The sequence below is a fragment of the Ornithorhynchus anatinus genome, chromosome 5 (assembly GCF_004115215.2).
Source record: "Ornithorhynchus anatinus isolate Pmale09 chromosome 5, mOrnAna1.pri.v4, whole genome shotgun sequence".
Classification (NCBI taxonomy): Eukaryota; Metazoa; Chordata; class Mammalia; order Monotremata; family Ornithorhynchidae; genus Ornithorhynchus; species Ornithorhynchus anatinus.
Genome location: NC_041732.1, coordinates 89,871,306 through 89,882,472, shown reverse-complemented (window position 1 = coordinate 89,882,472; position 11,167 = coordinate 89,871,306). Strand labels below are relative to the sequence as shown.

The 11,167-nt window shown below is 42.0% G+C and overlaps 1 non-coding gene across 1 annotated transcript; it reads right to left on the bottom strand.

Moving 5' to 3' along the window:
• Nucleotides 1-9,627: 9,627 nt before the first annotated feature.
• On the bottom strand, nucleotides 9,628-9,765 carry LOC114812593. Its single transcript, XR_003760244.1, has one exon. It is a non-coding gene; the product is annotated as a small nucleolar RNA SNORA7 (small nucleolar RNA).
• Between the last annotated feature and the right edge of the window lie 1,402 nt (nucleotides 9,766-11,167).

The following is an 11,167-nucleotide window of genomic DNA, read 5'->3' as shown; positions in this document are numbered from 1 at the left end:
ATTCATTCATTCAATCATATTTATTGAGCACTTACTGTGTGCAGAGCTCTGTACTAAGCACTTGGGAAGTCCAATTCAACAACAAATTGCTTTATTTTATTTCATTTTTATTTTAGTGTGTTGAAAACTCATTGGGGGCAGGGAACATGTTTACCAATTCCGCTTACATTATACTCTCCTAAACTTAGTACAGTGCGCTCTCTGCAAACAGCAAGCACTCAATAAATACAACTGCTTGCTATGTTTGCTGTTTGCTTGTGATTGATTGGGTTTTGGACTCTGTCTCACAATCCTTTTGAATCTTGGAATGGCTCTTTTCTTGATTTCACTGTGCAGAGCTGGTCTGCCTGTCATAGGTGCCTCAGTTTTCAGATGTGATACCATGTCATTCGAAACCCCAATTGACAGTATCCTGAAAGCAATTCCTCTTCCTCAGTTGCTTTTGGCTTCTATACTGCAGCTGTTGAGGTATCCTACTGACATGCATTCTCCTCACATGGCTCACTAAGGGAATCTGTGAGGAGATGAGCAAAACTTTAATACTAGAAACCTGGCTTTCTTCCAGGACTTCATTGTGATGCTCTTGTCACTTTGATGTTAATGTATTTTATAAATTAAATTCTGCCTACAAGTATAGAGCACGTCAACAGGTTTTTCAAGCCTCTTGCATACTGAAAGCATTTAAGATTTCCCCCCTATTATTCTTCACCCTTCCTTCTCTTGGCCCATTTCCATGTCCTCCCCACTTCTTCCTCCCTTCTCTCTCTCTCTCTCTGGAAATGTCCATGGCATTTCATAAACCTGTTGATTTTAAGATGTCTGGCACAGCAATGAAAAAATATGTCCAAGTATGGAGCATTCTGGAAAACTCAGACGTTTGAAGGAACTAGGGTTTGAATCTAACACTGCAATTTTTTTAAAAAAAAAAACTTGTGTTTCTCATTTGGGATTGAGGAAAAATGGGAAATTTTTTAATGCCAAACAGTTTTACTAAAAAGCTGAGAGTTTTAAAGTTAATTCAGACTCACATGAGTAGGAAAGACAGATCAATAAATACAGTTTGATATCCATTGTATAATAAGGATGTGAATCTAAGTTGCAAAAAATGGAGCAATTTTCTGGTTCTCTGAAATGGCTCAGTTCCAATAAAGCACTTAGTGAGTCTTTCCCTTGGCAAGGTCAGACAGAGGAGACATTTCTTGCATTGAAACAAAAATGGTTTGAGAGAAGATCTATGCGTTTTACCATAATTTCTACAACTGAGCAGATTTTACAATAATCCACATTGTTTTCATTATGGGAATGAGTTGCTGATTCTTGAATGTGGCCCTGGATATCTTTGCTGTGAATTTTGACCTCTCAGATGTGTTAGTGTAAGCCTCTCCCAATCACACTGAAGAGTGATGAATTTATGGACCGTAATACAGTGTAGCAAATACCATTAGAGTAGGATGTTCTGAATATTGGAATATCCAAATCCATAAAGTGATGATGATTATTGATTAAATGCCAAAGGAAAGGTCAGAAGGACATTTCTACATTGGGGTTTTTACAATCATGTAAGCAACAGTGCAAAAACAAAAAAGGCAAGCTTCCATTTAAATGCCTTTAGAGCTTTGGATAGAATAATGTGAACAGGTGAAACACAGAATTGTTATTCCCTTAATCCCAAATGGGATTCAAGAAGTCTCCCATTGAAGGACTAAAGTCCTAGGTTCAAAATAGAAAAAAGGCAACATTTCTTCACCCAGCAATAGGTTCATGGTTGTTTTTACTACAGGAAGTAATGCAGGACAAAAAAATCACTTGATTTGAGAAAGGTTGATTGTCTTCATTAAGGAGAGGTTCATAATGAGTTTTAGAGATGTTAGAGTTAAAGGTTAAGGATGTTAAGTGTTTACAAAGATTCACAGGTGATGTGTCCATGGAGGGCTATTCAAGGGAAGAACTAAGGATGATAAATGTATGTCCGCAGTTCTGAGGATGGGTCATGAGAGCAACCATCACATGGTTCCACCAAGTAACTTGTCATTTCAAGATAAAGAATAGTGGGATGGATGGAAGGCAGTATGGTCTAGTGCAAAGAGTACAGGACCCAGGTTCCACCTCCCGCTATTCCACTGACCTGCTGTGGGCTTGGGCAAGTCATTTAACCTTTCCTTAACTGTAAAACGTAGCTGAGTCACTTGATCTCCTCTCCTCTTAGTCTGTGAGCCATGTATCTGATCTAATAATCTCTGTCTACCCCTGTTCTTAGGCATGTAGGAAACTCTGAATGCAATAATTAATACTTCAAGGATAAAAATGTTAATAGGGTAATCATAGTATTTATTAAACACTTACTACTTCCTCTCCCTTCTGTGTCACCTATGGCCTTTCTTCTGTACCCTTTAGGCATTTGCTATTCACCCCATTCTCAGCCCCAGAGCACTTACATCCTCAGCCATAATTTATTTTAATGTCTGTCTCCTCCTCTAGACAGTAAGCCCTTTATGTCTACCAATTCTTTTGCACTGTACTCTTCCAAATATTCAGCACAGTATTCTTCAATCAGAAATTGCTTAACAAATACCATCAATTGATCGAATGATACTTTGTGTCAAAGACAGGTATAGCTATAGATTGGACACACTCTCTGTCCCATATCATCTCACATTCTAAGAAGGAGGGAGAATAGGTATTTTATCCCTACTTAACTGATGAGGAGACTTTAGGTCCAGAGAAGGTTTTACTTGTTCGAAGTCACCTAGCCATCATGTGGTGACTCCCTGTGCTGTGCTCTTTTCACGGTTCATGTTGTCATACTCTCTTCCTATTGGTAAAGTGGAAAGGTTTTCCTGACATTTTACTGTCATACTCAACAATGACTTACAAACGGAGGAGGTCACAGGAGTGTCTGTTGAAATCTCAGAGATATTCTGTTCCATGATCTTTTCTTCCTACCAGTTGGATTGTAGTATATGCCATTGGGAACAGAGGAACTAGGATCAAAGCAAACCAAATCACTCTGACAAAGAGTCCCCACCAAAATAAATAAATAAATAAATAACCTCCAGCACATATACTGTTGGTCAAAGGTCAGTGGTGTCTGAGTGATGTTCACCCTCCATGGAAAGGAGCCAGATTGCATTGTTATGGACAGAGTTTGTAAAATAGTTTTTCTCTCTCTCTCTTTCTCTCTCTCTCTCTCTTTGTGACACAGATGCTATCTCACATCAGCATCATTGTCTTCTAATGGAAGGGCAGTTCCACCCAAGAATCTGTAGATAAAATCCTTTGCAAATTGGAAGCCTATATGTAAAGGATGATTTTGTTAATTTGATCTGATCTGAAGCAAAAGAAGGCTAGTAAAATCCAAGCAGTGTTCTTATTATGGCATTAACACACCCAGGAAGATTTCATAGTAAAATGCTGTATAATGTTGGAATCGTTTCAGAAAAAAAAGTTAATTACATACCTAGAGGACATTCACAGTATGCAGACAACCACAGTTGATGGAGGGTACTTAGCATTATGTTTTATGCAGCAGTATACATTTGGAATTATCACCAATTAATCTGTGGTGCCAGCTGAAAGCAAGACATTCAATATTTTATTCAAAGAACGAGTGCACCCTTATGACTGAAGTTAACAACAAACAATTTAGATGAAACATGTTTATGTTGGATTGACCTCTGTTGAAGACACAGTACCTACTGCAGTGCACCCATATCAGCTGTGGTTATAGGAGATTCATGCCACCAGAATATCCTTAAAGAAAGGACCATGAGATCACAAACAACATTAAGAAACAAAGGAAAAATACATCAGTCCCTTGCAGCTCCTCACGATCTTAACAGAACAGTTAAGCTGGAGGCAACAGCAGCAGACAGACCAGCAGCTGATAGCCCAGCCTGGCAGATGGCAATCAGGAGGATTTCTTTCTCTGAATGGCATTTACAGAAGTTTTAGAACCAAGAGAGAAATTTGAACTGGTAAAGATGGTTCTACAAACGATTACTGTCACTTTCAACTCTAACCCGTTTATCTGCCAAAGACCTCCAAAATGAATGTCAAAGCAGCTGACTTAGTGGAATGAGCCCGGGCTTGGGAGTCAGAGGTCATGGGTTCTAATCCTGGCTCTGCCACTTGTCTACTGTGTGACCTTGGGCAAGCCACTTCACTTCTCTATGCCCCAGTTACCTCATCTGTAAAATGGGGATTAAGACTGTGAGCCCCACGTGGGACAACCTGATTATGCTGTATCTACCCCAGTGCTTAGAACAGTGCTTGGCACATAGTAAACACTTAACTAATAGCATTATTACTATTATTATAAGCTGCCACAATTTCCTATCCATTCATTCATTCATTCATTCAATAGTATTTATAGAGCGCTTACTATGTGCAGAGCACTGTACTAAGTGCTTGGAATGCACAAATCGGCAACAGATAGAGACAGTCTCTGCCCATTGATGGGCTTATTCATTCATTCATTCATTCAATAGTATTTATTGAGCGCTTACTATGTGCAGAGCACTGTACTAAGCGCTTGGGATGAACAAGTCGGCAACAGATAGAGACAGTCCCTGCCGTTTGACGGGCTTACAGTCTAATCGGGGGAGACGGACAGACAAGAACAATGGCAATAAACAGCGTCAAGGGGAAGAACATCTCGTAAAAACAATGGCAACTAAATAGAATCAAGGCGATGTACAATTCATTAACAAAATAAATAGGGTAACGAAAATATATACAGTTGAGCGGACGAGTACAGTGCCGTGGGGATGGGAAGGGAGAGGTGGAGGAGCAGAGGGAAAAGGGGAAAATGAGGCTTTAGCTGCGGAGAGGTAAAGGGGGGATGGCAGAGGGAGTAGAGGGGGAAGAGGAGCTCAGTCTGGGAACGCCTCTTGGAGGAGGTGATTTTTAAGTAGGGTTTTGAAGAGGGAAAGAGAATCAGTTTGGCGGAGGTGAGGAGGGAGGGCGTTCCGGGACCGCGGGAGGACGTGACCCAGGGGTCGATGGCGGGATAGGCGAGACCGAGGGACGGCGAGGAGGTGGGCGGCAGAGGAGCGGAGCGTGCGGGGTGGGCGGTAGAAAGAGAGAAGGGAGGAGAGGTAGGAAGGGGCAAGGTGATGGAGAGCCTTGAAGCCTAGAGTGAGGAGTTTTTGTTTGGAGCGGAGGTCGATAGGCAACCACTGGAGTTGTTTAAGAAGGGGAGTGACATGCCCAGATCGTTTCTGCAGGAAGATGAGCCGGGCAGCGGAGTGAAGAATAGACCGGAGCGGGGCGAGAGAGGAGGAAGGGAGGTCAGAGAGAAATGTAAGCCCATTGTCTAAGCAGTTAAAACTACATAGCTGCCAGCCTAGCTACAAAAGTGTGGAGCCAGGAAAGAGAGAGGTGGGACATTTTGGTGAGCCCAGCTTCTCCCCATACCTCTGTGTCCTCTCTGTCCCTCTTCAAAGACACAACCACTTCTTATGACTCCCTCTGTTTCTTCTCTATTCTCCGGATAGATGAAGGACACAGAGGACAGCAGTTATGGGGTGAAATGCTCTGGCTGGTTATGATTTTTCTTGAGGAATTGGGAATCACCTCTGTTTTTCCTTCTCCTGAGGACCTGGGATGAGGTGGTGTGAGGTTTGTTGGGGCAGCAATGTTGGCAGCGAGACTGGAGGTAGGGAAGGATGCTGGTTTTGATTCTTCAGAAATATTCTTTCTGTCCCTTGGCCTGTGTCCCACTATGATGGAGATAGGATGAATGCTGGGTTTTGCCACTGTTTTTATGAGATGTTCTTCCCCTTGACTCTATTTATTGCCATTGTTCTTGTCTGCCTGTCTCCCCCGATTAGACTGTAAGCCCATCAAAGGGCAGGGACTGTCTCTATCTGTTGCCGACTTGTACATTCCAAGCGCTTAGTACAGTGCTCTGCACATAATAAGCGCTCAATAAATACTATTGAATGAATGAATGAATGATTTTTCAGAAACATTCTCTCTGTCTCTCAGTCTCTGTGTCCCACTATCATTTCACTGCATTAGAAGATTGGCAGATACTCCAATCAATCAGATCCTGTCTGCGGGAACCAATCAGAGGACATAGCTCATTAGCAAGTTGCCTGTAATCCAATCAGATGCACTTTAGCCACTTGGCACCTGAATTGTGCTCCCATAGAGACATCAGCCCAGCCAAAGAGACCCTGCTTTTCATTCCCACAGAGTAGGAGGCATGGTGACCACACCTAGATCTCTTCAGACACATCTGCACTCAAAGTTGAAGTATATGGATGATTTATTTGGCTGACAATCCCTTTCATAATGCAGGGAACAGCTTCTTTTACAATGATCTATTTGTTATTTTCAGGCTGGGCTGCAGTAATTGGGAAGATGCAGGAAGAATGAACTATGAGATGCCATGCTAAGGGGGGTCCCCCAGTGAGGGGCCCCTAGCTCCTTGGGACAGTGGAAATCACCTGACACCCATGAAGTGAGCACATCCCTTGGAGCTGGAAGGGGTCAGAAATGGAGGCCTCTATTCATTGTAGACCACAGGTCTCTGCAACATTATCAGAAATTGTCTGGTTTCCTCTCACCACAGCTAGGTTCCGAGATTTGGGTGCTGACTCCTTTAGCCCCCAGTCTTCCCATTCTCTCAGCTCTCATTGTCTTTTTTCATTCTTCTCATCTTCTGTCCCTGCCTCTTTCCCTCCTATTTTCCCCTCTCCCCATTGCTCACTAGTCTGCCTTTGTGCCTTCTCCTTGTTTCCCCTTTCTACTCATCCTTTCCCTAGTTCACTACCCAAGCAGAAATTCTCTCTATTAATTCTATTTTATCTTCCCAACCATTTAGAACAAAGTTTTGCATGCAGTAGGATCTCAAAAATACTACTAATCGAATCACCACTAGAGAACTTCAGATGTATCAGAAAGCATTAAGACAGACAAAAATCACTTGCAAAGCTGCAAGTGATTTGTAAAAAGGACCTCGACGAAGTTCCACATAATAAAGCTTGAAAAATTACCCCAAAATCTAGTAATCATTGCTGGGTGTAAGGGGCGAGGGTCCTAGCACTTGTATAGAGAGGATCTGCTGTAGTGCAAGACTTATGGCTTTGACTCCAAGGACATTCATGAGGCTTGAATTTTCTGGACACTCAAGGGAACTCGGGACTCTGCATATAGGACATGACACAAATGTAGCAGACATACAATTGTATTCAGCATCATGAATATCAGGGCGTCTTGTGATAACAAAATTATATCCTGTAATAATAATAATAATAGCGATAGCATGTAGGACATGTCTAGATGCTCTAGGGGTTCTTATCTCCAGGGATTCAGCATCAGCATATCCTGAGTCTGGTTTTACTTGGCAACATGACCTACCAACTGAGCCATCCTGATAGACAGGACTTGAAAGGGTAGACTCAAAAGAGGAATCACTCTGAAACCAACTTAGAGGGAACTCTAACATGCAAATCTTATGTATAACTATATAAGTGTATATGTATAGATACATACACACACACACACACACACACACACACACACACACACACACACTATTTAAAGGTCTCTATAAGAAGCTTGGAAAAAGAGGAAATCAAGATAGTCCTGGGAACAAGAATAGGGATGGCACTTAGCACAGGTTTGGGAGTGAGAGCTCATGGATTCTAATCCCGGATCCACCACTTGTCAGCTGTGTGACTTTGGGCAAGTCACTTCACTTCTCTGGGCCTCAGTTACCTCATCTGTAAAATGGGATTGACTGTAAACTCCATGTAGGATAATCTGATTACCTTGTATCCCAGCCAGTGCTTAGAACAGTGCTTGGCACAAAGTAAGCACTTAACAAATACCATTCTTATTATTATTACTTGAGAGGAGAGAGCGGGAGATGTTCCAGATAATGCATCATCCAGGGGATGGGCAGATATTGCACATAGAGAGGAATATGGAACGCACCTGAGTCAGCCTGTTGGCAGTGGCCAGCTCTCCCATTGCTAGCGCCGAGTAGGGTAGGGCACAGGTCAAATGAGGCATGCTGCGGGAAAACTTGAATTTCAAAAAATATAATTTTGCTATAGCCCAAAACTCTGTTTCTTCACTGACTCTACACTGACTCAACTTTGCAACAATCATAGGTTTGGAGGAAAGATCCTTCATAGTCATAAAACAAGGGACATGTTTAGCAGTCGCTTTTTAGAATGAAAAGTGTGAAGAGCACTCTGGAAAGCAGTACTAAAGCCTGTTTTGCATTACCTATTTAAGGAGTGTGCACCTCCTTCTAATCATGTTTAAGGCACCTAATCAGCTCTCCCTTCCCCACCTTATCTTTAATTTTCTACTAAAACCCAGCCCAGGTACTTTACTCCTCTAATGCCAAAGTACTCACTGTACTTCAACCTTGCCTTTCTTGCCACCAACACTTTACCTACATCTTCTCTCTGCCTGGAACTCACTCCCCTTTTATAGGTCATGGGTTCTAACGCTTACTCTGCCACGTGTCTGTTGTGTGACCTTGTGCAAGTCACCTCACTTCTCTGTGCCTCAGTTACCTCATCTGTAAAATGGGGATTCAGACTGCGAGCCCCATTTGGGAGAGGGACTATTTCCAACCCAATTTGCTTATAACCACCCCAGTGCTTAGTACAGTGCCTGGCACATAGTAAGAGCTTAAAAATACTATTATTATTATCTGGGAGAGTACCATAGTCCCCATCTTCTAAGCTCTACTGAAACTGTTTCTCCTCTAAGAAGCCTTCCCTGACTAAACCCTTTCTTTCCCTATCTCTCACTTCTGTGTCATCTATGCACTCAGGTCTGTACCCCTTAAGCCTTTTGATTTTCATGCCACCCCTACAGCACTTAGATACTTGTCCATCTATAATTCATTTTAATGTCTTTCTCCTCCCCCAGTCTGTAAGCTCCTTGTGGTAAAAATCATGTCTACCAACTCTATTGTATTGTACTCTTCCAAGCACTTATTAGAGTGTTCTGAATAGTCTTTAAAAAAATACCACTGATTGCTTGATTAGTTGTCATTTGTATATCTTTCTCCTCACCCGTACACTGATTAAATCTAATAGTCACTGGGCATAACAACAACAATTATAATAATGATGGCATTTTTTAAGCACTTACTATGTGCAAAGCACTGCTCTAAGCACTGGAGAGGACACAAGGTGATCAGGTTGTCCCACATGGGGCTCACAGTCTTAATTCCCATTTTACATATGAGGTAAATGAGGCACAGAGAAGTGAAGTGACTTGCCCAAACTCATACAGCTGGCAAATGGCTGAACCGGGATTTGAACCCATGACCTCTGACTCCCAAGCCCGTGCTCTTTCCACTGAGCCATGCTGTTTCACATTTGTGAGTTCTGAGGAATCACACTTTGCATTCATCTATATTTGTTTTGTCTAGTCTTATGCTGTTGAGTAGTCTCTGAACCATAGTGATTCCATGGACATATCTCTCCCAGAACACCCCACTCTCCATCTGCAATCATTTTGTTAGTGTATCCATAGGGTTTTCTTAGTAAAAATCTGGAAGTGGTTTACCATTGCCTTCTTCAGCACAGTAAGTCTGAGTCTCTGTCCTCAACTCTCTCCCATGCTGCTGCTGCCCAACACAGATGAGTTTTTACTTGTAGCAGATTGTCTTCCATACGCTAGCCACTGCCCAAGCTAGGAATGGAATGGTTATGCCTCTGCTTGATTCTCCCTCCCATAGTCAAGACTGGTAAAGTACTGAAAGCTCTCCAGAAGCAATCCTGAGAAGGATATATTTGCCTAGTCTCTTTTAAAAACATATCCCTTGTCGGGAAATAATTGCATTTTCAGGGTCATGATAGTCTTCAAATAATCTTTATTCCAGGAAGAAGAGTATAAAGGAAAGAGAAATGGATTTTTAGATTAAATGAATCACTCAATCAATGCTAACATTGTACTAATCTCTTAGGGGAAGGAGCAGGAACTGAACCACCCAACTCAATGCATGCTTAATGTGTAGCACTGACAGGGTTTGGGGTCCCTCTCAGACTTTTTCCCAGTGAAGAAACCTCAAAGTCATTTTAAAGAAGGTTCCCGGACACCTAGACGTATCAATCAATTAATTAATGGGATTTATTGAGCACCTACTACATGCAGAGCTTTGTGTCCTCTTTGGAGTCTTAAACCCTCTCAGAGTTTCCCTTCTCTATCAGGGCAAGTTTGGAAGTTCAGGACACATATCCCTAAGAGCTTAGAGAAGCATCACAGTCTAGTGGAAAGAGCATGAGCCTGGGAGTCAGAGGACTTGGGTTCTAATTCCAATTCTCCCACCTGTCTTTTGTGTAACCTTGGTCAAGTCACTTAACTTCTCTCTGCTTCAGTTATCTTATCTGTAAAATGAGGATTAAAACTGGGAACTCCTACATTCATTATTTCAGTCATATTTATTGAGCACTTACTATGTGTAAAGCACTGTACTAAGCACTTGGAAAGTACAATTCAGCAGAAAAGAGAGACAATCTCTGACCACATCGGGCTTACAGTCTAGAGGCGGGGAGGCAGACATCAAAACAAGTAAACAGGCATCAATATAAATAAACAGAATTATAGATATATGAATATATACATAAATGCTGTGGGGTGGGGAGAGAGGGGAAAGAGCAAATGGAGTGGGTTGAGATGATGCAGAAGGGAGGGGGAGCTGAGGAAAAGGGGGACATGGACTGGGTTCAATCTGATTAGCTTGCATTTAGTATAGTGCCAGACACACAGTAAGTACTTAAATACCATTTAAAAAATAAAGAGACACGCCTACCAGTCTCTATCACCACCAATTGACTGCCTCATCTGTATGTCCCAGAGTGGCCAAAGATCACCTGTGGTCCAGCCAGTCAGAACATATTTCTGCAGTGCTGCTAGAAGTTTGGAAAGCTTTAACAAGCTTTCTCTCCTCTATATTCAATTAGTCTTTATCTCCAGCAAGTATGGGTTTGTTTCACCTCCCAGATTCCCTCAGACACCCAGATAAATTATAATAACCAACTATTAATAGTTTTCAAAGGATAACGATCAATCAATCCATGGTATTTATTGAGCACTTACTACATGCAGCACACTTGATCAAACATAGTATACTTTTTGATCTCATAATAAGTAAGGTCCTCAGAGACCTTATCTACTAACTTTATTGTAT